General features: G+C 42.8%; 1 protein-coding gene across 2 annotated transcripts in view; it reads right to left on the bottom strand.

Annotated features, from left to right (window-relative positions):
* SYT1 (synaptotagmin 1) overlaps nucleotides 1-25,876 on the bottom strand; it is a 333,238-nt gene that overhangs the window by 202,444 nt on the left and 104,918 nt on the right. For both annotated transcript variants that reach the window (XM_035127518.2, XM_035127522.2), the window contains exon 2: nucleotides 1,498-1,553. The gene's annotated coding sequence lies outside the window, so the exon portion shown is untranslated. The remainder of the gene's footprint in view (nucleotides 1-1,497; nucleotides 1,554-25,876) is intronic.

The following is a 25,876-nucleotide window of genomic DNA, read 5'->3' as shown; positions in this document are numbered from 1 at the left end:
TTGAATCCCAAATGTTCATCCATATCAGGGGTTGGGCACCTCTTTCAGCCAATGGGCTGTATTCCTTCTAGGCAAGCTTCCGATAGAAATACACTTGTGTGTGAATAGGGTCAGAGTAAAAAAGGGGGGGGGGGCATTTAACGTAAACCATACCTTTGTACAGCGGTCTGCTTTCTACACACAGCCCTCTCTATCTTCCATCCAGGAGAGTAAGAGGCATTGTTGGAGTTCAAAGGCATATTCCAGCTAAGCAAAAACTCTCAAGTGATATATGAAGCAAGGCAAAGGAGGAGAGTGGCCTTGGGCTTGAGGTTCCCTATACCTGATCCATGCGATGACTTAGAAGCCTATGCAAGTCTCCTTTCCCAAAATTGTCTTGGAAGCTGATCATATGTGCACTCATACCTTATCCGTTCTGGGGGTCCATCTGACTCCCGAAACAGTTTGAAAACCAAGGCACAGCTTCCAATTAGCTCCAGGAGTTTCCTGCACTCAATCAGAAGCTGCATCAGATGTCCGGCTTCCGAAAAACGTTCGCAAACCGGAACACTCACTTTCGGGTTTGCGGCGTTTGGGAGCCAAAACGTCTGAGTACCAAGGCATTCGACAACCAAGGTATGGCTGTATTGAGAATTGAGACCTGAATAAGATCTCTTGCCCTTGTTGCAGTGTGAAATACAGTGCTCCCCAGCACCATCAACATGCACCTTTCTGGCTCACAGGCACCATGGTTAATAATAATAATAATAATACTACACTATTTATATGCATCCAACTGGGTTGCCCCAGGCACTCTGGGCAGCTTTCCAATTAAAACATCAAACACAGTAAAACATTAAACATTCAAAACTTCCTTATATAGGGTTCCCTTCAGATGTCCTATAAAAGTCAGATCATTGTTTATTTCCTTGACACCTGATTGGAGGGCTTTCCATAGGGCGGGTACGACTACTGGGAAGGCCCTCTACCTGGTTCCCTGTAACCTCAGAGTTGGATCTCAGTGTCTGGGCTGAACGATGCGGGTGGAGATGCTCCTTCAGGTATACAATGGCAAGCACCAGCTAAACATCAAAGCAATTATAGGATTTTCCAATTTCTGCTCTGCTTGCCAGGAATACACTGTCGTGCAATGAATTAAAAATACGTAAAGGCACCTGCAGAAATCAGACATATGATTTGCTATTTCTTTTATTTTGTGGCTTCCTAACCAATATTATTGCACCAAATCATCCTAGTTGAGAAAACACTAATGATATGTCCCTATGTGGTGCAGCACAGATACATTGCATGGATTATCTTGGTTTTTTATCTAAGAGGATTATAGGATAAATGAATAAAATGTCCACTCCAGTGAAATGAAATTGAGTTTTAAGAGAGGGCAGAAATTGCTTACCAGACTAATTTCTTATATTGGTAAAAGAAAGAACAGAGTGGTCAAGGAAAAGAAGCAAATGTCGTATAATATTCAGTTTCAGAAGGCACTGAGAACAAACTTACTGTTTACAATGTGGATTCTGATGCCTCCTCTCCTTTTCTATCAGAAGTCCACGTTTCTGTAAAGGGGGAAAAGGATACCATGACAATGTGTTTTAAAAATAAGATCAGAGTATTCTGGAATATAGCTATATTAGATCTACTATCTTTGACATGGTACAGCCGTGACATTAACCCTCCTAGGGGAGAATTGGTCTAGAGTGGGAAAGGCTGTGACATGCAGAGCATGTTCTTTGCATGCAGAAAACCCCAGATTCAATCCCCAAGCATCTCCAGGTACGGCTGGACACCCTCCCCCCATCTATAACCCTTCAAAACTGCTGCCAGTCAGTGTAGACAATAGTGGTATAGATGTAACAATGGTCTAACTCAGTGTCAGGCAGTTGAGTGAGAAGCAGGTTGACCTGGAAGTTGTAAGAAGATAGAACCTGAAGGACTGAGAATCCTCTGTTGACTAGGCAAGGGTACCTCCCTAGGCCCCTACTTTTAATACAAGGCCTGGCCAATCCCGATGCTACATACTGGCTGCCAATCCTGATGTTATTTATCTCTATTTCCCTTTGATGCTTCAAATGGGCTCTGGCGGTTAAGCACTTATAGTCCTAGGTCAATCCCACTTTTAGACTATGAAATTACCCCAAAGCCTGGAGCTGTTTTTATAGGTTTTGTGGAGTATGTGATTTTTTTTAAAACAGTACTGTCCCCCATGTGCTAATATCACAAATCATTGCACTATGAGAACTGCTCATTGTTCTCAATATCACAGTATGTGAAGATAGCTGCTAAATTTCCCATGTCAATGCTGCTTGTGAAAACTGGGTGTAAGACTATAGTTGGAAAGAAGCAAAAAAAAAAAGCTAAGACAAAACTTAGTGAGTTTGGATGGCAGATCAACATGCAACAGGGTATATACTCCTCCATGTATGAGGGAGATATTCCCTACAGGACATGGAAGTAGGAATGATGCAACAGAGTTTCTCGCTGATACATTTTAAGAACATGAGATCACAAGAACCCATATAGCCTAGCGACCTGTTCTCACAGTGGCCAACCAGATGCCTATGGGAAACCCTCAACAGGACCAGAGTGTAACAGCATTCTCCCCCCCTTGTGATTCCCCTCTTGGCATTCAGAGGCATACTGCCTATGACAGTGAAAGTAGAACATTAGCAATTACTGTATGGCTGCTAGCTACAGATAAGACTTACCCTCCACGAATTTGTCTAATCCTGCTGTAAAGCCATCCAAAGTGGACAGCCATCACCACACCTTGCAGGAGAGAATTTTACAGTGTGACAAAGCGCTGTGAATTGCACTCGTTAATATTATACGTGACTGAAAATGTGTTGCCACGAAAATAACACAGATGTTTGTAAGATAGATAAATAAATAAACCACCGCTAATTGAGTTGGATTCAGATTTTGTCTTCCACATATGGAAAAGCTACTTCCTTCCACAGTAGGCTTTTGATCTTGCTAGGAGTGTGAGTGGGTGTGGAGTGAATTTTGCAGATCTCCCTCCCACCCCCCGCCCAGTACAATCTCTTGCACAGTTTTAGGACACTGTGTGGGAGGTGATGCTGAGAGAGAAGGGAAATCAGTACAACCCCTCTCAGAGGAAGCTCCTGCCAGCAGGAACAATGTCTAGATCCAAGTCATTAGCTAATTTTATAGAAGACCTATTATTGATTATTTACCAATCTATAACCTGCCTTTCAAGTTCTCTGCGGCAGGAGTCATCAACATTTTAAAATCAATGGCCACATCTGAAATTTTGAAAAAGTGCAGGTCACAAAATGGCTGTCACATCTAAAAGTGAAGGGGCAAAACCACAAAATGGTCCTTGCATGTTCCCTCTCCTGCTGTCCTCAAGGAAAATAAGGGAAACCTACATTAGCCACCATTGTGCTCACTCACAGAGAGAAACTTTGCACTTCTCCACTGTTCATAATGAAAGGTGTGTGTGTGTGTGTGTGTGTGTGTGTGTGTGTGTGTGTGTCCAATCCTGGCACCCAATGAAACATGGACATGTCTCAGGGAGTTTGTTCAAAGACTTGGGGGATATTTACTGATATGGTGGGAGCAAATAAGAGCCCCTGTTGATTTTTTTTCTTATTCATTTTTTAAAGAACTGACATTGTGATTATTACAACTGAGGGTAAGACAGAAGGAGAGATGTGGGAAAGGCTAGGAAAGGGAATGTTTTCTCTGTATAAAATGGAGAAACCTTTTTGATTAGATATTAGCAACAACAGTGTGGAATAGGAATGCTGAAAATGAATGCACATAAATGGAAGCACAGTGGCATGAATCTGCTTATATACCAGTTACTTCTAGAATTTTACATATATGAGGAAATCAAACAAGAAAAATGAGAAATGATTCGGCTAAGGAAGATGCAACATCATTTTATAGAATAAAAACCCATTTGCGTTATATGTCTTACTCTTAAACAAAGAATATTTTATATCATGTGCTGGAACATTAACTCACTCATCCATGGCTACGGATCCCGTGGGTTCGAGCATGGGGAACGTGCTCTTGTAATGACGACTGCATTTCCTCAGCTGCTGTTACAGCATCTGTCAACTAGTCCTGCAAGATCTGGTTTTCATTTCAATATTGTTTCAGAGGAAACAGTTATTATTATTTTTAAAAATCAAAATCCATTAGCAAAACCAATAGAATAAAATGATTTTAGCTATGCCTGATTGCATTTTGCAATATTACTTCAGAGCATATTCTGTACATTTTTTTTATAAATGGTATCTGGAAAAGATTCCCTTGAGACCCTGAAGCAATCATGTAAATAATGTGCATCTTCTATTTAATTTACTTGGAGGAATCAGTGGGGCGAGGGGAGGGAATTCACAGAGATTTGATTTGGGAGATGCTTGAAGAGTGTCCCTGACATAGACAAACACTGCTCAAAGAGCCAAACAACAGCTGAACTAGAAAGACAAGGTGGTGGATCTAATACACTATCAGATCTGTTGCAACTGGCATAACAGAAGACAAATAACATGGAATTTTACATAAAGCAGGAAGCTTTATGTAACAAGACACCCAACAACAACACAGAGACAAAATTCCCTTTGCATCTATCCACACTCATTGGAGAACATCCAAGTTCTTGTCTTGATTACAAAGAGGGGCTACCCTACCTACAATTCTTCTCCCTTCATGCAGAAGTCTAATACAACACCAGGTGCATATTTTAAGAAGTTGGAGGATCAGATCCTTCCAAACTCCAACACTCAACATGGGCTGAGGGTGATATGTTCCACATAACCTTCCTCAGGGAGGGAGAGGGAGAGGACAAGCCTCCAAAGGTTGCTTGCCAGTGGTAGGCATGGTCAGGTGACAGGGGGCACTGCCAAAACAGGCACTGCCACCTCATAATGCACACTCACCTTCATAACAACATGTGCACACACACTTATGCAGACCATCATGCAGAGACTTGCACACATACTCACCACCCATTTGGTGCAGAGAGATTTGTCTCTGAAGGGCAGAGATAGTGATTTCATCCCCATCGTTGTGCTGGGCTGGGGGAAGAAGTTCCTCTCCTCCCAGCCCAGCCCAATGCAAGTGGGAAATCATTGTCTGCGCTCTTCAGAGAATACTGTTTAATGCCACCCCAGTCTCCAATCAGTGAGAGACTCCAGGGTTTCCAGTGCTTATCCTGGGTTCGGTTTCCTTGGAATGAAGGAATATATAGTTTTATTTACACATACAGTAGAACCTCTAATTACAACCGCCTCAGGTTACAAACGCTACAGGTTACAAACTCCGCTAACCTGGAAGAGTTACCTCAAGTTGAGAACTTTGCCCCAGGATGAGAACAGAAATCGTGTGCCGGCGCCGCCGTGGCAGCAAGAGGCCCCATTAGCAAAAGCACACCTCTAGTTAAGAACAGTTTCAGGTTAAGAATGGACCTCCGGAACGAATTAAGTTCATAACTAGAGGTACCACTGTATATACAACCTGAGCATAATATGAGGGACACGGGCTCAGAGCATTAAGACCCCAAGAAATTTTGCTTCCCCATTTGGTTGCAAAAGGAGCCTCAAAGTCCAGCACAGACCAGCACAGAGCTAAAACAACAACACACATACACAACTCTGGCTACTGTTCTCCTACACAGCAGCTAGGGGAAGAGAGAAAGGCCCACCCATTTGTCTTGTGGCATAGAGCAACTTCTTTGGTGATGCTAATTATGGTGCTTAGCCAGCTAGCCCAAAGTCATTACCTTAATAGAGGAACTGGTTCAACAAGCTTGTTCTTATACATACTACTCCCACAGATACAGGATCCCAAGAACTGGAAGAGACTCAGGGCATCATCCAGACTGACCCACTGCAACTCATAACAATACAGTCTTTCAAGAGCAGAGGCAATATTCCTGCCCCCATCACTGTAATGGAGGGTAAGACTCAATGGCTATTACCATTAGAGCTTTCTGTCTGAAGAGCAGAGGCAGCAATGTGTTGCTATGGCAACAAAATTCCAAATACCAGGAATCAAAAGTGCAAATTACTGATTGGCTGAGGTGGTCTCTTTTGGATATTCTCTTGCTAAGAAACCAACCAAACCTCATGCTTACTGAAATGGGGGAAGCAAACAACTGCCTCAACACTTCAAAGAAAAACTGGGCTGGGCTTGACCTCTCAGCCGAGCACCTTAACCAGATGGAAGATGCTTCGCAAAGTTGGCTTTTCCTGACCTTGCAAATGCAGCTCTTTTTCTTGTGTGCCGCCTCTGCAGGGAGGTTGATGGTACTCAGAAAACAGGAATGTGCAAGAGAAAAGGGCACATTTGCATGGGGGCTGGTGGGCCACTTCCGATGACTTGCCAGGCCTGATTCAGCCTGTGGGCTCACCACCCCTGCATTACAACATATCATAATTATATTATATAAATGTGAATCGTGACATATGATATATAACACATGTTGTAGCATAGCCAAATTACTGGTTTTAATACAAATTTATGATTTATATCAAATCCAAAGTAGTTTGAAGTTGCAATCCTATGCACACATATATACCTAGGAGCAAGTCCATTAAGCAAAGTGGGACTTCTGAGTTAAGAGTGCATAGGATTGTGATGTGTATCTTAAATCAATACACCATCATCTGTTTGTTTTTCCCAGCAACACATTCTTTCATACTAAATATTGATTTGTTAGCAAAGTTATATCATCAACTAAAAAAATAAAAATAAAACCTTGGCTGCTCTGTAACTTTAACACCCTTAACTATATTCAAATCTGTCATAGATGTAAAGTGCCATGAGCAATTATTTTAACAGCATCTCAAATCAATTGTAGCACAGATCTGTGGATTACTTTGGCACACAGGAGTTTAAAGCACACACTGTGAATCCCTATACACCACCACTTAAAACACTGCCCGGGCCCAGATGGATTGCTATGGCAACAACAAAATCCCAAATCCTGGGCTGGTAAGTAACAAAAATGTAAATTATTGATGGACTTGGAGTTGTCTCTCTTGGACACTCTCCTACTGAGAAACCAAGCCTTATGCTTACTACTACAGAGGGAAGGTTGATAACACAATTTCCTCAGCACACTGAGCACTTAATCTGGAGGGATTTCATTAAATCTTGCGGTTTAAATTTTTATTCTTGGAGCAGCAGTCAGCAAGCAGAGATTACAGTCAAAATGCCACCATTCAGGTCACCGCTCCCTGAACTCGGGAATTTGCTGTTAACATGACAAGAAACTAAAATTTAAAAGCACCTGAGGGGTCTAAATAGCTTTCGTCTTGGGCTTTGATGACAACATTAGCCACAATACCAGTAGTGGTCAGCAGCATACAGAAGGGAAGTAAAATACTGATACACAGTATTTTGTAGTACGGTGCCACAAAGGATGCAAGGCAGAGAGAGAAAATGCAGGGACAACTTAGAGCAGCCACCCCCAAACTGCGGCCCTCCAGATGTTTTGGCCTACAACTCCCATGATCCCTAGCTAACAGGACCAGTGGTTGGGGAAGATGGGAACTGTTGTCCAAAACATCTGGAGGGCTGAAGTTTGGGGATGCCTGACTTAGAGGACTCGTGCTTTCCTTGCAAAAGGTCCCAATTCCTGGCATCTGCAGGTAGAGCTGAGAACTACCCCTTTCTGAAAAATCTTAAGAGCCGCTGCTACTTACTTAGTGTGAACAATACTAAGCTAGATACTTGACACTGTCTACTTCTTAATGCAAAAGCAAAAGTGAGTAGAAAGCAGGATAACATTGTTTCCGTCCACTTCAGATCAGGTGCTGAGAGAATTGTTTTGATTATTAAGACCATTGCTTCCGAGAAAACCAAAATGCTCAAGGACTGAAAACAGAATGACAAAATCCCAAAAAGAAATTAGTATATTTAAAAAGGGGACAGGGGAACCAAAATGGAAAGAGCTTCCCACAATATCTAAACCTAGCCTCAAGGTTCTGAATCTAGTCTAAATGGCTGAGGTGGCTAAGCCTGTAAATATTGTTAATAAATAAAATATTTAAACAACAGTGGACGATCCTTCTTACTCTTCTCTTTGCTTCATCTATGATGTATCAACTGTATGAAGGACCATGGAATATGCTTTGTATGCAGAAGATCCCAGGTTCAGTTCCTGACATCTGGGAGAGATTCCTTTCTGAAAACCTGGAGAGCTGCTGCTAGTCAGTGTAGATAATACTGACCTAGATGGATCAATGGTCTGACTTCTGCTGTTCCTATGAGCCTCTGCACTATTTCTGAAATATGTGAATCCACCACTTCAACTGGAAGCAAATCCCTTCTTTCTACTTAGGACACAGTTGCCACCAAGTTAGATGTTAACATTGTTTTAGCAGCAGAAGATGATAGCATGTTATTCTATTTCTTTTCGCCCTTATTTCAGAGATTTAAATGTTAGCTACCTTATTTTCCAGACGGAACACACATAACATTGTCAAGGGCGAGAATTCTGGGAGGCTTCTAGCTCCCCTTGGCTCAGGTTGATGGATTTACAGCCCTCTACAATTTCTGTTTCATTCTCAGTTTGATCCCATGTCAAAAGAGCACATCATTTGACAACGTACTACTCTGATAACTGAACCATGACAACGCTTGGCTCAGTATCATAACTCCTTGATCAATAAACAATCACAGGAATCAGTGGGCATCACAAGACTCTCTTTTCAGGAGAGAAAACTGTTAATTACTTCACTGTGACACTTTTATTTACCCACAAAATCATTCTCTCTTACAGCACTTCAGCTGAAAGCAAATGCACTGCATAGACAATAAGTAGACCAAGGCATTGCAAACCACCCTTTGAAGTAGAAATCAAGAGAGGACTCTACATTTGCACAAATACCTTTTTATATTCGGCCCACAAACAGATAGCCAAAGCCTCCTTTTATCCTGACATTCAAAACTATAGCTCCAATTCTATATACTTCCTAGTATCCAGATGTTATGGTTTTTAAAGGAAGGTTAGATGACTGAGTGAATTACTGGTGAGGCAGTTTAATCCATGTTACGCAAGGAGACAGTGTCTTTATGGCACTCTTCAGGCAACAGGAGAAAATGGCACTCAGTAGAAACACACAGACATACAGAAGAAGAAGAAGAAGAAGAAGAAGAAGAAGAAGAAGAAGAAGAAGAAGAAGAAGAAGAAGAAGAAGAAGAAGAGGAGGAGGAGGAGGAGGAGTTTGGATTTGATATCCTACTTTATCACTACCCGAAGGAGTCTCAAAGCGGCTAACATTCTCCTTTCCCTTCCTCCCCCACAACAAACACTCTGTGAGGTGAATGGGGCTGAGAGACTTCAAAGAAGTGTGACTAGCCCAAGGTCACCCAGCAGCTGCATGTGGAGGAGCGGAGATGCGAACCCGGTCCCCCAGATTACGAGTCTACCGCTCTTAACCACTACATCACACTGGCTCTCAATCAAGAGAGAACAGCAAGGGGATATACTCAAAAACTAATTTCAACAATGATAAAAAAATATGCCAAGAAAGATATGACCAAAAATCTGGAAGTCCACACTTGAAAAACGTTAAGTTAATTCATTCTATTGGACCCATTGTGCTATTAGTTGGTAATGTAAAGGGTTGGAATGAACATTCAGATTTGGAACATGTATTTTGCTAAACCATGTTTGGGAATGCCCTGCCTTCATGTGACTGTAATTGCAAGGAGGGGTGCTTGCCTGCCTCTGCTGCCCTGCCCTGTTCCCCCTTGTGTTGTGTGTTGAGGCTCTGCCCCTGCCCCTCGCCTGCAGGTCTGGGAACCCTGATCATGGTCAAAGAGGAGCCTCCCCTCTATAGACATCCCCACCCAATATGTGCCAAAATAGCACTTTAATGGCAACTAAATTGTGTATTAATTCTTAATGGGATAATTATCTTTTCCTTCAAGATGTTTGGTTTCTGGGGATTTGGGGTATGTCAACAATTAAAAAAATAATCAGTGGTATCAGGGTAAGACAATGGTAACAGGGTGTTCCAGTTTTGTGACAAAGTGGTTGAAAAGGATATTTGAAAGACATTTATAATGATATTATTAGCATTTATTTGATTTATTATCTTACACATATACTGTAATAAGAGTTTCAAAACACACTTGGTTAAAATAACCTTCAGTAAACTAAAGGAATCTGCAGGAAGATTACTGTAAGCAACAGCAATGGCTAGCACACAGTCTGTGTGTAAATAGTGAGTTTTATTCCAAATAGACAAAACAAAGGCAAGTAACCACAAGAAAGACTGCAACTTCCTGCTCAAGACCACTAGTTAATCAGATGATGACTCATCTAGCTCTCTAGCGTGAGTCCACCTCCTTTTATTCCTACGCTCGAACAACGCCCTCTGCCTCTCTCTCTGTAATTGCCATTTCCTCTTATCCTGTAACCCTCCCCTCCTACGTTCCTGTAACTTTAAAGAACTAGGAACAGACTCGGACAAACTCTCTTCTGAGGTTTGAGTTATTTCTGCCATTTGCTCACCCCTCCCAGCCAGTTCCTTTATCAAAGCAAGCCTCCCTTCCAGTTCCGGGCTATCAGCCAAGTCCGACAGCTGAGCCTCATTAGTTATCGGCTCTAACCTAACATCATCCCCCCCTCTAGGGGCCTCCTCTCCTTCCTCCCGCCTCCGCACTTCCTTACTTGGGGCGTTATGAGATACCTCCCACCATTCTCCCTCTTCACTTCCCCAATAACTGCAACCCGGTTGCGACTCTTCTACTTCTTCCTCCTCTTCAAACCCACCATTCACTTCAGCTTCCCAGTCTGCCTGTTCTGCCTGCTCCTCTACCCAACCCCGGGGTTTGGGTTTATTAGGGTACCTATGGTGAAACTCTCTCTGCAGCCTAGATGCATGTATATCACTCGCATTCACCCATGAGTTCTCCTCTGGTCCGTACCCTTTCCAAGCCACCAAATACTGTACCCCCCTGCCCCTTCTACGAGAGTCCAATAGCTGAACCACTTCATATTCCGGTTCACCCTCCACCCAGATGGGCAAAGGTGGTGGCTCCTTCCTCTTCTGATACCGGTGTCTTGGCGTTACTGGCGATAAGAGTGACCGATGGAACACCGGATACATCTTCATTGAAGTCGGTAAACGTAACTTATATGAAACAGGATTTATTTGTTCCAACACTTCGAATGGCCCTACCCGTTGCGGCAGTAACTTCTTACAACGTCCCTTGCTCGGCCAATCTTTAGTGGATAGCCAAACTTGGTCCCCTACCCTTATCTCCTTGCCCACTTGCCGGTGTTTATCAGCTTCTGCCTTATACAGAGCCTTCGCTTTTTCTAGCTGTTCTCGCAGAATACTGTGCAACGCTTCCATTTCTTCTGCGAACTGTTCAGCTGCAGGCACTGCCAGTCCATCTCCCTGACTTGGAAACACCCGTGGATGTCGCCCATGGCAGGCAAAAAATGGCGTCTGCTGTGTAGAAGCATGCACAGCATTATTATAAGCAAACTCAGCCAACGCTAGTTTCCCAACCCAGTCATCCTGTTGATAATTCACGTAACAACGTAGGTACTGTTGCAACGTCGCGTTCGTCCGTTCGGCCTCTCCGTTTGTCTGAGGATGCCGAGCCGATGAGAGGCACACCTCCACCTTCAGCAATTGCATCAGTCTCTTCCAAAACTGGGAGGTAAACTGCGTTCCCCTATCAGACACAATCTTCTGCGGCAATCCATGCAATTTGAACACATGTTCTATGAAGAGTTGCGCGGTCTCCTGTGCCGACGGTAATTTCTTGCAAGGAACAAAGTGTGCCATCTTGGAGAACAGATCTACTACCACCCAAACCACTGTCTGTTTCTGCGACTCGGGCAAATCAGTGATAAAGTCCATAGCAATGCCTTCCCACGGTGCTTGTGGTGTGGGCAGTGGTTGAAGTAGCCCGGCTGGTGTTTCGCGAGGTCTTTTGGACCGTTGGCACACTTCACATGCCCGGACATACTCCTTGACCTCCTCCTGCATCCGTGGCCACCAAAAATCCCTTGATACCAGACGTTCCGTCTTCCACTGCCCAAAATGTCCTGCTGTTGGACTGTCATGGCATTGTCTCAGCACCCTCGCACGAAGCTCTCCCTCTGGCACATAGAGAGCTTCCCCCTTGTACAGCAGCCCTCCTCTCTCAGTAAACTCCTTCCCTTGGACTTCCCCCTTACGTATTGCCTTCCTCTTCTCTTGAGCGAACCCATCCTTCTGCGTTTGTTGGAGAAAGTCTGACCGTTCTAATGCCGTCATTGTTGCTAGCTGCAGTTGTTCGGGGCTCAGGATCAATCTCCGTTCTAACCCGGTCTCTATTTCGGAATACTCCGGTTTTCGGGACAATGCGTCCGCCCGCTGGTTCTGAGCACTAGACACATACTTAATCCGGAAATTGAACCTGGCAAAGAATTGCGCCCACCTAATCTGTCGTTGGTTCAATTGACGAGCCGTCTGCCAGTACTCTAGGTTTTTATGATCAGTGCGTACCTCCACCTGATGCTGCGCCCCTTCCAAGAAATGCCGCCAAGTTTGTAGAGCATCCTTTATTGCCAACAACTCTCTCTCCCATATAGTATAATTTTGTTCTGACGAGTTTAATTTCCTTGAGTGAAAGGCACATGGTCTCAGTTCCCCTTTGTCATCTTCCTGGAGAAGCACCGCCCCAATGGCTTTGTCCGAAGCATCGGTTTCCACGACCATCGGCTTGTACGGGTCTGGATGAGCCAAGTATCTTTCCTCCACAAACAAGTTCTTAAGTCTCTCAAACGCCCTTTGGGCTTCCTCAGTCCATTTAAACGCCTTTTTGCCTTTCAAACAATCTGTTATCGGTGCTGTAAGGCCTGAGTACCTTGGTATAAACTTCCGATAGTAATTGGCAAACCCCAAGAATCTTTGTACATCTTTTCGAGTCTTGGGTCTTTGCCATGACACTACTGCCTGAACCTTTGCTGGATCCATGTGCACCCCCTCTGGGGTGATTCTATAGCCTAAGAACTCCACTTCTGTTACGTGAAAGTGGCATTTCTCCAACTTAGCGTACAATCGATGTTCTCTTAGACGCTCTAACACTTCCTTCACATGTTGTACGTGTTCTTCCAGACTCTCCGAGTAGATTAATAGGTCATCTAAATAAGCAAGGACCGAACGATCCAACAAGTCGGACAACACGTAATTAATAAATGCCTGAAAGGTGGCCGTGCCCGACTGTAGTCCAAACGGCATGACAAGATATTCAAATGTGCCGTACCTGGTGTTAAAGGCCGTCTTCCATTCATCTCCCTCTCTTACTCGTATCAAATTATATGCCCCCCTCAAGTCCAGTTTTGTAAAAATTTTAGCCGACCGTAATCTTTCCAGCAAATCCCCAATTCGTGGCAACGGGTAACGACTGGGAATCATGCGCTGGTTGATCTTCCTGTAATCAACTACAAGTCTTTTCTCAGAAGTGTTCTTCTTATCCACAAAGAAAATTGGAGCTCCTCCCGGAGTCTTGGTAGGCCGTATGAAACCCCGTTCCAAATTTTTTCGCAGGAACTCCCTCAGTTCTGCCAACTCCACTTCTGACATAGCGTAGATACGGCTGGCGGGTATCTCAGCCCCTGGCACCAGATCTATTTTGCAATCGTACTGGCGATGCGGTGGTAACCGATCTGCCTCCTTCTCGCAGAATACGTCTCTAAAAGACTTATACTGTGGGGGTATTTGTCTCTCTTCCCCAGTGAGCGGACCACAGTCTGGCGTACCATTGGCCTCACCATTCTTCTCCGCCCTGATTCCCAAACAATGTAGTCGGCAATACACTGACGAAAAGGTCATCGATCTCTGGCCCCAGGAGATCATCGGATCATGACGGGATAGCCAACTCATCCCCAAAACCACGGGGTAGGAGTTCAACCTGGTGATATGGAATGCAATGACCTCTCGGTGTCCCGGCAGTTCTAGACCAATTGGCATTGTGGCCTCTGACACACAGCCAGACAGCAACACTCTACCATCAATTGTTCTAACTTCTAAAGGTTCTTCCAATGACTGTGTCTCTATTCCCAACCTGCTCACCAAGTCCATGTCTATAAAATCAGTCGAGGCTCCAGAATCAATAAGAACTTCCACACGCTCGCCCCTTCCATCTGGGAGTCGTAGCATTGCGAATGCTGTAATTACTGGTAAGATCGGTCCAGGTGGAAGCCCTTTGGGTCTCTTTTCCCCCAACCCGAGGCCTCCAGAACGGGCTGGGTCATCTCGTTTCCCGACTGCTCCACTATGCCCTCTCCAGGTGTTGTTACATTTGTGCCAGACAGCGCACCTCGGTTTCTTCCTACAGTACACTGACGAGCCATGTGATTGGGGGAGCCGCAGATAAGGCACAACCGATCTCTCCACCTTCTCTCTCTCTCAGCGTGTGTAATACTAGGTGTTGTACCCCTTCTGATAGAACTACGTTGCATGGGTGCTTCTTCCTCCACCCTTCGTGAATCCGGCAGCTCTAAGGGCACAAATGTCCTGCGGCTCTCTGACCTTCCTTGGCCCCTACGCAACCTGTCCAGCGATTGGAACCTCAGGTCTAGTTGCAAGGCGACTTGTGCCACCTCTTCCAAGGTCTTCAACCCAGGATTTTTTGCCAACTCCACCCGAATCTCTTCACTGAGTCCCGCCTTAAACAATCCAACCAAGGCCTTTCCTTCCCAGCCTAGTTGTCTAGCAAGTCTCACAAAAGAGGACCAGAACTGTGCTACAGTTCCCTTTCCTTGCTTAAGGCTCAAGAACTCCTGTTCCCACTCTGCTTCTTGTGCAGGATTCCTGAACATGCTATCCAGAAGCTTCAAGAAGGCTGATAAGTTGGTGAGCACTCGGTCATTAGACATTAGGTAAGGGGCAATACACTGCCGCGCCTTCCCTTCCAAAAGCCCCACCACCAGGGCCACTCTGGCATCATCATCTCTGTATTCTTCTCCCTTAAGCCTTAAATAATACAAGCAGGAAGCCCGAAATGAATCATACTCTGCACCGCTCCCACTAAAACGTGGGGGAAGGGGAACAAAATTCTTTGCCACTTGCCTGCCAGATAAGTCAGAGAGTTGTCTTGCTTGTTCTGAGGTCACTCCTTCCAGCCGTGCTAATCTTGCCTTCAACTCTTGGTTCTCTGCCCAGAGAGCTTCAGTATTATCTTCTAACTTCATCTCCATTGCTGTTGCGCCGACTGATAAATCCCCAGCCGGTTGCTGCTTCCCCTTTTCTTCCATTCTTGCTTAAATCCACATGCTTCCCCTTCAGCAGCAAGTTAGATGAGTCATGCTGTAAGCAACAGCAATGGCTAGCACACAGTCTGTGTGTAAATAGTGAGTTTTATTCCAAATAGACAAAACAAAGGCAAGTAACCACAAGAAAGACTGCAACTTCCTGCTCAAGACCACTAGTTAATCAGATGATGACTCATCTAGCTCTCTAGCGTGAGTCCACCTCCTTTTATTCCTACGCTCGAACAACGCCCTCTGCCTCTCTCTCTGTAATTGCCATTTCCTCTTATCCTGTAACCCTCCCCTCCTACGTTCCTGTAACTTTAAAGAACTAGGAACAGACTCGGACAAACTCTCTTCTGAGGTTTGAGTTATTTCTGCCATTTGCTCACCCCTCCCAGCCAGTTCCTTTATCAAAGCAAGCCTCCCTTCCAGTTCCGGGCTATCAGCCAAGTCCGACAGCTGAGCCTCATTAGTTATCGGCTCTAACCTAACAATTACAGTTGCTAGTGAGCCTTCATGAAATGTACCCAATGCAAAACCTGATACTTTGTGTTGGTTAGATTATGGGGGAAATGTTTTTACAACATTGTAAAGCTGGCAATTCAAGGTATTAACTTTTATAAAAACTATTAATGAGCAACAGTTAACACAAGACCTGACATAACTTCATTTTGATCCCCATAAAACAAATTAATGTCAACATCACTTAAATGTCACTGTGTATTTTACAGACATAAATTAATCCAAAATTCTGACAGGAATGGCTATAAATAAAGCTGGCTGCTCTCCTTTTACTGTTTTCATAACATGCAACAATAAAATATTAAATGACTCCCCCCTTTTACCCTTCTAAAATATAATGGTGTGTTACTATATGTTAAACCATCTGAGTTGAAATAAATTACAGAATTGAAATCATAACTATTTAGACACCCATGCTTTCATCCCTCATCCATTCACACCATTTCTCACTTCTGGTTTTCCTGACTGGTCCATTCTATATACTGAACTTTTGCACATTCGATATGGTCAAATGTATACCGAATGTCTATATAAGTCTGTCTTACATTTAAACTATACTAATTTGGCCAGAGTATACTAATTTGGAGAGTGTGAAAAAGCTCAATATCTAGTTGTTTTATCTGGAAGAAGCCACAGCAAGTACAATGGCTTTTGAAATTCCGCTAATCTTTCCTGCTGACAAAAGTCTGATCTTAAATACTTTTCAACAACAAAGCATTAATGTAGGCCAACAATTCACCCATGAAACTCTGTAATAGGTAGTCCCTCACCAATGTAATCATGTGGCTGAATTGTTTTCATAGCCCTGTTATATTCCACTAAGGACAACGCTGGCTCCTTTAATATCGAGTATCCCTCTAGCTTCATCATCTTGAATGTCTCTTATTGCAGACCCAGGTCATCGAGCCTCAACTTCCACAGCTGCCACCACCATGAACCACCATAGGCAGCATTGGCAGCAACAGCAACAGAGATGTTCTGTGCTTATCCTGCTAATCATGTTACTTTGAATGTCATGCTTTTGTATCTGACTTTCTCCAGCAATGTATTTTTTTTATTGCTTTATTTGATGTTTTAATGTAGGTTGTAAACTGCTCTGAGATTCTTTTCTTGAAAATACAAAGCAGTATAGAAATGAAATGAAAAATAAAAATAAAAATAATTCAAAAGAAAGCTATTGAGAATCAAAGGAAAGAAGCTAAGCGGCTTACAGCAAAACACAACCATCAAAATTAGTTTACAGGTACTATCTATGGGGCTGTGTCAAAACACCTTTAAATCAGAATATACACGCTCCAAAGGTAAATTATTCCATGGCATGGTGGATTCTCAATTGGTTCCAGAGTGTTAGGCCATGTGGCCTCATGCAGAGAGCTTTGCATGTTATGAGATTGTTTTTGGTGCTGAGCGCAAATTCCAGAACTAAGAATCACTGTGTTCCACCTTCCTAAAGAGCCTTCTTAAAGAGCCAGGTCTTAGTTTTATTACCTAAGGGGTTACAGTTAGAGAGGCATGTTATATGCTTCATATAATTCCAAAAATATGAGAAGTTGAGTGGAGACTCTTGTCATATCATAAGACCAACATGCAGAAACTTCAACACAGCTAACAATAAAGGCTTCCTAAAATTGGAAAAAGGAGACATTCTTAAGTTGTGTTTACTATAAAATCCTCAGCATTGACTAGGCATTACCAGAGGGCATCTAACAGGAGTGCTTCTTAAATGCTAATTAGCAATTAGCAACTTCAGTGCCAGATTCTATGCAGGCATGTCCCAAATTTAACAAAATTCATACAAAGCCCCCCCATTAATATACATATGGCAAATATTTTGATTGTATGGTTCCACTAATGAATCAAATCTATTCAAAAGCATTTCTGAATCATTATGGGTGTGTTTAACTTAAACATTATTTAACCTTTCTGTGCATACTGGGATTATTTATTTATTTATTTACTTACACTATTAAGGACCTTTAAAGCATACTTATTTATACCTAATTTTATTCACCTTATAAGAACTACTGATTTGTACCCAAGTGACACACACAAGCAGACTAGAAACCCATTTCTTATGTCTCCACTGATGTATGGAGTAATTTCCTCAGATGCCTTCATTGCAATTTGCAAACACATTAACCAAAGCTATAAAACAACAGCAATCCGCGCTATCCATAACTGAGAAAACAGGAAAGAGAAATTTAGCAAATATAACTGATTTCTGTATTATCTAGAGGCTGGAATACACTCTACCTCAGCACAGAGAATCAGTTTCTCAAACGTCTCATTAATCTTTTTACTGGACAAAAATAAGGTTTTACAAGCCCAGCTCCATGCATTTGTCAATTCCAGGTAATAGCTTTTCAACTGGCCCGTGACTCTTCTCTCCATTTTGCAAACACACAGAATTGCTATGGGCAAACGCCAGCATGCACACAAACAAACAAACAGGCAGGTAGGCAGGCAGGCACGTGTATAATATTCACTCCACATGTTCAAAGTCTTGCAGATCTTAAAAATCAGCACACTGAATCAGCCTATTTATCCTTGTTTCTTCCCCTTGAATTGTATGTACACTTCTGTGGAAGTAAGTCCCATTTAATTCAATGCAGCTTACTTCCGAGTAGACATATACTCACACTGCTTCCTTATACAATGTCTTCTTCCCTCATCTTTGCATCCCAGCAGCTACATTCTCTTTTCCCTCCTCTGTTCCCTTGGTGTCACTATTGTGCTGAATTCAAGCTTAGCATTTACAGCCCCGAACACTGGTACTCTATCCTTGGAGTGTTGGGACTTCCTGACTGGTTGTACATGTACATGTGTGTAGGGTGGTCAACATAGCTGCCAAGTTATCCCTTTTTTACAGGGATTTTCCCTTATGCTGAATAGGCTTCCTCGCGAGAAAAGGGAAAACTTGGCAGCTATGGTGGTCAAGCGAAAAAGAGGACAGGGCGTTTGCATCTTTAATAGTTTCAGACTTTTCAGCTGAACTATTCTGCCCAACTTTCTACCCAACTATTAAAGGTACACAAGCTCTCTAATTTCATCTGGCCAGCTTACACTGGTGTGATTTGAACTCCCCTAAATGCATTGGGAAATCTGGGATAACAATGGCTTGATGCAATGCCATTTAGGCTGGGGAGGTTCCAACAAGACAGGTGTCTTAGGCCTTGGTGGTTCTCAGGCACATGGCATGTTCTAGACAGAGTTGCACTGCCCTTGAAAGAGCATATATGTTGTCAGTGCACTCACTAGAGGGTATCTTCAGTGTCTAACACTGCTTTCTGCCATCTCTGGCTGCTTCACAGCTATGCCACAGTGACACATGCCCTGGTAACTTCTCATCTTGCTAACTAACTTTAGTGTTCTTTGTGGGGCTTCTTAGCTGCAGCTAGGACAAAATGTAGTGACTGGGTTGCTGAGTGGCTCAAAGTATTAAGATAAAATAATATAGATTTTGAAAGAAGAGCACAGTGTCCTGATTGGCTGCAAAGCCAAATTAAATGTGCTAAATATTATTTGTTTGTTTGTTATGTTTATACCCCACCTTTCCTTCATTGAGCTCAATTAGGTATACCTGATTCTCCTCATTTGCACAGTATCCTGTAATAAGGTTGTGAGATGGGTTAGGTCAGGCATCCCCAAAGTGTGGCCCTCCAGATGTTTTCGACTACATTTCCCATCATCCCTGACCACTGGTCCTGTCAGCTAGGGATCATGGGAGTTGTAGGCCAAAACATCTGGAGGGCCGCAGTTTGGGATGCCTGGGTTAGGTTGAGGGACTAACTGGTCCAAGATAACCCAACAAGCTTCATGGTTAAGTGGGGATTTGAAACTTGTTCTTCCTGATCATATTCTGACATTCCTAGCCATTCCTAGCTATTGACATATAAAGTCTTATACAAATTGGGACCTAAATACTTGAAGGAACATGTTCTGCCATAAGAGAGCGATCTGGGTTCATCAGAATAGAGGCCTGTCCGGTTGTGCTATAGATTTGCTATATGGTAACCCAGGAAAGTGCCTTCTCTCTTTCGTGATTTCCCACCTGTATAACACTCCCAACCCAGAGATAGTACTGGCAAGGGTCACTAATGCAGCACTCAGAGTCACACCTGTGCCTGCAAAGGGCTTCCCTGGTCTCCACCTCTGGCACCCACAATGGCACCCTCTGGCATTCTGTTGAAGCCAACAGAACAGGTTGCGAGGATGGGGTACCCATGACAGCAGGTCCAGTTTACAAACAATCCCCCAGACTCCCAAAAGGCTGGTGACCTCTGAGCCAGCTGCTCTGCTGATTTACGCTGTATTAATGTTTTGTATTTGTTCAATTAAAATAAAAAATCCTTCCAGTAGCACCTTGGAGACCAACTAAGTTTGTCATAGGTATGAGCTTTCGTGTGCATGCACACTTCTTCAGATACAATGAAACAGAAGTTACCAGACCCTTATGTATAGTCAGAGGGTGTGGGGGGGTGATGGGAATGGGTGATGGGCTGATAGGAGTGGTAAACCTGTTGATTACTGTTAATGACTGTTAATGACTGCAATTGGTCTTGCAGTAAAAAGCAAGGGCTGAGGTGCTAAAGAAAGCTTGATCATGTATAATGAGAAAAGAATCCTATGTCTCTGTTCATACCAGGTCTCTCCATGGTTTTAAGCTTGGTAATGAGTTGCAATTCAGAAACTTCTCTTTCCAGTCTGTTTCTGGAAATTTTCTGTAATAAAACAGCTGCTTTGAGATCTTGTATAGAATGTCCTGGGAGATTGAAGTGTTCTCCTACTGGTTTCTCTGTCTTGTGATTCCTGATGTCAGATTTATGTCCATTTATCCTTTGGCGTAGGGTTTGGCCTGTTAGTCCAATATAGAGAGCTGAAGGGCACTGTTGGCATTTGATGGCATACACAATGTTAGAAGATGAGCAATTAAATAGTCCTGAGATGGTATGTTTGATGCTGTTGGGGCCAGTAATGGTGTTGTCCGGGTTTATGTGGCAGCAAAGTTGGCATCTGGGTTTATTGCAGGCTCTGGTACCAGTGTCCATGTTAAGTCTGGTGGTGGTATTATTGTGGGTGAGGAGTTGTTTAAGATTGGGTGGCAATGAAATGTCTTCCTCCCAGAGCTTGAGAAAGAGAACTGTCATTGTCTAGGAGAGGTTGTAGATCTCTGATGATATTTGTTCAATGTTTTGCTTGATTTGTTTGATATTTTAGCAGCCTCTGTTTTATGATTGCTAATGAAGTGGTCTAACTTATTTTTTTAAAAAAATATCTTTTTCTGGGGTTGACTTTGTGATGAAAGGCAGGTTAGGAACACTTCTAAATAATTAAATATGTGCCATTTTAACCATCAAAAGTAGTGTGAGAGGCAAAACCACATGGATTATGAGTGCTTATTTCTGTCTGGGACGTCACTGAGCAGTTGTTGCTTTTCCCAGTACCTTTTAAATGCTTTTCAGATGCGTGTTAGGTAGAAAGAGTGTACCTAAAAATTACAATTCAGCATCTTGCAAAAGGGGAAAGCATCTGATAAGGGTGGACTGAAGAGTGGAAGCCCTTCATTTTAATTTCTGTAAAAAGGAAATTTAAAATTGTGCATCAATAAATCACCAAGGGCACTTTCTGAAGTTGACTGTCATGTTTGACATTTATATTGCTGCAGTAAATATCTTCAACTACAAAACACAACCATTTTAATGAATTTCTCCTATCAGCCTTGGAGTATGCAGACATACAGACATCCCCCCCAAAAAAATCTCAATTTCTCTGCAACATTGTATATAGATAGTCTGCAAACTCAGACAGTGCCACATTTGGGACATTTTGTCCTGCTGGCCAAGTTAGGCTTCTCTCCTTCAAAATGCAAGTCAGTGGCTACTACAGCTATGTTACGTGGCCCAGATTCATGCCATATATTGCTGCATTAAAATCGGTCTCTCTGTCAGTTTCACATTAGCTTATACAGCTTAATATAGAGACTCCCAGAGAGGCTCTAAAGGAAAAATATGTAACACTCAAAAGAACTAGCAAAGCAAAAACAAAATAGAAGGGAGAGCAGAGCCCACCACCAGCTAAACAGAGACAGCTGGGCTTCTGATGCAGCAATTGCTTTGCTGCTCTATGCCAGTTCATATTGTTATTCCCATGTTACAAGTGGGAGCTGCAACAAAGTGTTGTGGCATGAAGTGCTCGCTGTTCAGAATTCCAGCCTCCCCATTGTATTCCCATTGTCTCCAGTTTTGACCCCAGTCAGCATTCTGTGGACACAGGGCACACTCAAGTCTTCACTGCACTGTTTGGGGACTCACCCCTGCACCCGCTTAAGTTTTACCTGCTAAAGAGTGATAGTATTTATGTGAGCTTTGGAGTTCCCCAGAGCCAGCCTGCTGATCCCTCTCTGGCGTGCTGTTTTGGCTATGTGAGCAATGACACACACAGCCTGAACATTGGAAATATAGGAATGCTTGAAGTATTTATTTTGAACATTGATCCTCATATTTCAGTTGCAGTTCCAAAGGTGTTCACAGCTCAGTTGCCAAAAGAGCAAACACAAAGAATGCACAAAATCAGTAACACACCCACAATAAAAGAGCAATTAATCAAGAGTTTTCAGTTTCTAAAACAAAAACAAGGAACCAAATAAAATAAATTACATGTAATACAAAAGCAAGGCTTTTAGCAGCAGGTATTTCTTTATTTGTTCACAAATCGTCTTTCATTTCCCAGTTCTAGGATGGGCCACAACAAAACCATAAAAGTCAAACACAGTGGAAAAAATACAATAAAACAACAGAATAAAAGAGCAAGCAGCAATATAGGCCACTGGTGGAATTTAAAATGTCTATGTGAATACAATTTTTTTTTGTCTGGTTCCTACAGGATAACGATGTTCACACCAGATGAATCTTTTGGGGAATGGTACTGCACCTCTGAGGCACTAGAGCCAAAATTGACCCCTTCCTTGTAGATGTCTATGCAGTATCTAGTGGGAAAGCTACACAGATAACAGTTTTAAACCATGGAGAGGTTGATACGGATTAGATATATAATCCCTTTGGGTGGTACATAAATACCAGGAAGAACAGAGACATCTAATTAAATTACGTTTATCAAACAGGCAGGGGGAACTGTTTTTAGCTGACACGTAAAAACAATCAAAGCAGAATTCCACCAGCTGAATGCAGTTCTGCTGCACCCAACTTTTCAGCTCCACTGAGAATACTCCATCCCTGGTAGTCAACCACCTCTGAAGTTGGCCTAGGCCTCTAACAGAGAGGGGGTAGTTTTTCACGTAATTAAAGCTTTTAAGGTAAAAAGCCAGTGCAACTCTATCATGCCTGGGAACAAACTGGTAGGCAGTGAAGTAATTTAAGTGTTGACAATAAAAGTTCCCTCTCCCTTGTTCCAGTTAACCATTTTGCAGCTGTGTTTTGAACCAGCTGCCATTTCTGGACAGTCTTCATAGACAATGTAAAGTGCATTACAGGCAACCCCTCACCCCACAGTTATGGAGGGGTTATGTTCCAGGTCAACAAAGCATGTGTAAGCTCACCTCACTACCACCCTGCCCCAACCCATCCCGCCCTCTTCTGGTGTGCAAAATGGTATGCACAGTTGCATGTGCATTGAACATGTGCAAATTGAGGAGTCACCTGTACAAGGGTAGCCAATGCAGATTCCAGCTCCAAGTAGCCTTAGTCAACATAGCCAATGGTACTCCTACTGTAAACTAATCTGGATGGGCATGAATAATTGTGGACAGATTAGGTTCTTTTGAGAAGAGCTGTAGCTGGTGACTGAACTTGCTTAAAAATACATTATGCTATGGAATACATTTCAACATACATATAGAGAGCTGGATTTAACACCATTCCAAAGCTGCTGAGTTGAGTTCTCAGGAGGTCTTTGCCAGAACATGCAATGTTTAAATGTGGGAACATTTGTCTCCACAGGCATACATCCCTATGTGCATTGCCTCAATTATTTGATGTTAAGGTTTGCAGGAGGCTTTTACCTGATTCCAAGCAAGCAGAATCATCTACACATTATGGGACCTTCATAAAACAGGTTCCCCATTGAACAAGATATTGTATTCAGGAAAATGCAAGTAGAAGCCTCTGCACTATAAAGTGCCTGATCACACAAGGCATTGTACTAGTGTTCAAGCAAACATGAGTAAAAACCCCATGGAGACCTTCACCACTCAACATGAGGAAAGTTGGGGCCACAGGGGGTAGATGCACACAGGGACAATGGGGGCGGGACTGGTACAGACACCCCTGCGTCCCATCCATGGAGGCAACGTTTGCATGTTGCCTTAGGTCAACCAATAAACAGAACCTCAGTCTTATCTGGATATATCAGAAATAACAGTAATACTTGTAAGAATAAAGGTATAGAAGGTATAGAAAACCACCACTATATAATGCTACACTAGCAAAATAATTTAAATGTCTCAATACAGACGATAGGAATTGGAACAGAGCCAATTTAAATAAGCAGCCTTCCTCATTCTGTATTTCTATATTGGCTGCCTAGCCCCCAAACTGTGCACAGTCTGTGCATCATTAGAATACAAACAAATAATCTTAAAATAATAATGTAACTGTCTGTTGTTGACTAGTCCCACAAGAGGCAACTTTTCCCATCAATTGCACAGCAAGGAGACAATGTATTATCCACCCAGCAGTATTCCATGCAGGGCTATTCATACAGCCTGCCAAAGAAATCCCAACTCCATATGCCAAGGGAACTCAAGCTCTGAGACAATTATTTTTTTAAAAAAAGCTCCATGTCTACATACAAAATAACTCAACAGAGCCAAAATTATGTATGTAAATATGTCTATTACACATATGCATATACAAGTTCCTTGTGAATGCCTCATGGGCTATGTAATACTTGTGCTTTTGCAGAATTTGGAAGGTGTTTGGGAAAAGAAGTTGTGACAAATGTAGAACAAAGGCAAAAGCAGGTTAAAGGTGAACCAGGATAGGAGACTGTTGAGCAAGAAAAATAGCTATGTAGGGCACAGATCCCTAAACGTGGGAGGCTATTGTAGAAACCTTTTGCTGATTTTCAGATGCATTTGTGGTCAATAAGGTCTAGGGACATGCTGTGGCAAAAGTGGGAATTGGTCTCCACACTCAAATAAGATTGCACACTTCTAATGTTTACTGTGCTTTTTCTTAAATACATATACTGGCCTCCTGTCTACTCTTTGATCCAGCAGAAATTCAGTCCTGAACTTGGGGAAGTACTGTAGCTCAGTGGTATAGCATCTGTTTGCATGCAGAAGGGTTCAATCCCTGTTGTCTTCAGATAAAGCTGGTTGAGGCCCCTGCCTGATACCCTGGAAAGGTACTGGCAGTCAGTGTAGACAATACTGAACTAGATGGAAACAAAATCAGTGAATGAACAGATCTTATGGTGCTTGAGAAATGTTTAAAGGGGAAAAAAAACAAACACCATCCATAGCCACCTCGCAATAATAAAGCAAGCTGAAATCCACCAAAATTCTGAAGAAATCTGAAAGCTCACAGAAAATGAAGGAGAGAAAAAAATAGAAGCCTCATTCACAGGGGAGGAAATCTTTTGAGAAATTGGAGGTCAAGTTTCTGTATAGCAGGACTGAAAACCAGCATTTTCCATGAAGAATTTGGCAGAATTCCTCATACCCTACTAAAACTATGTCTATATTCAACCAAACAAAATGCATTCTTCAAATTTACTCCCCACTGACACCTCTGTGTTCAGTTTTAGATGCTAAGCTTCTTCAGGGATCTATCATCTTGCTATTCTGTTTATGTGCCATCCAACTAATGGAGCAAATTTATCATCATTGTCATCATCATCACCATCATCATTGCTTACAAGGAGTTGCAAATTATTTTCTTCAATTGTACCCATCTATCTCTACCACCTTACAGAACGTTTCATGAATCTGACAAAGTAGGCTGTAGACCAGGCTTCCTCAAACCCCGGTCCTCCAGATGTTTTTGGCCTACAACTCCCATGATCCCTAGCTAGCAGGACCAGTGGTCAGGGATGATGGGAATTGTAATCTGAAAACATCTGGAGGGTCGAGGTTGAGGAAGCCTGCTGTAGACCCTG

This window comes from Zootoca vivipara, chromosome 10, assembly GCF_963506605.1.
Source record: "Zootoca vivipara chromosome 10, rZooViv1.1, whole genome shotgun sequence".
Taxonomy (NCBI): domain Eukaryota; kingdom Metazoa; phylum Chordata; class Lepidosauria; order Squamata; family Lacertidae; genus Zootoca; species Zootoca vivipara.
This window is presented reverse-complemented; position numbering and strand designations above follow the sequence as displayed.